The sequence below is a fragment of the Pteropus vampyrus genome, unplaced genomic scaffold (genome assembly GCF_000151845.1).
Source record: "Pteropus vampyrus isolate Shadow unplaced genomic scaffold, Pvam_2.0 Scaffold132, whole genome shotgun sequence".
NCBI classification, from domain to species: Eukaryota; Metazoa; Chordata; class Mammalia; order Chiroptera; family Pteropodidae; genus Pteropus; species Pteropus vampyrus.
In genome coordinates this window covers 2316131-2316680 of record NW_011888913.1, presented here as the reverse complement: position 1 = coordinate 2316680, position 550 = coordinate 2316131, and the positions used below count along the sequence as shown (strand labels likewise).

General features: G+C 44.5%; 1 protein-coding gene and 1 pseudogene across 3 annotated transcripts in view; one reads left to right on the top strand and one right to left on the bottom strand.

Moving 5' to 3' along the window:
- ZNF407 (zinc finger protein 407) overlaps positions 1-550 on the bottom strand; it is a 370323-nt gene that overhangs the window by 118033 nt on the left and 251740 nt on the right. The window lies entirely within an intron of this gene.
- LOC111744314 lies at positions 271-389 on the top strand (annotated as a pseudogene).

The following is a 550-nucleotide window of genomic DNA, read 5'->3' as shown; positions in this document are numbered from 1 at the left end:
CAATTTATATTACTATTTCTATAGTTAACAAAACAGTTAGTAGAAAATCCTGAAATGCCTGAAAATCGAATACTAGATTTTTAAATAATCCACTTGTATTTTAAAAACTAAGCATTTTATCTTGTTTTTCAAACAAAGCTACAACCAAAATTAAGCTTACCTAGAGCCTTTAATTCTCTAGAATAGGAAATGGCAAATGATAACAAAATCATCCTTCTAATTCTCCCAATTATTGAGAAGATGACAGATCACCAGCAGAAGCAAAAGAGAGCCTGTAGCCACGCCACCCTGAACACGCCCGATCCCGTCTGAGCTCGCAAGCTAAGCAGGGTCGGGCCTGGTTAGTACTTGGATGGGAGACCACCTAGGAAGACCAAGTGCTGTAGGTGTAAAAAAAAAGAGAGAGAGAGAGAGAGAGAGAGAACAGTGAGCAGCCGCGGGTGCCCTGCAGAGTCGCAGCCGGCAGTTCACACGTCGTGCCACCAGATCGCCGAGAAGCCGTGTCCTGGGCATCACCAGGCCCATCGTGCAGAGGGGAAAACAGAGACCC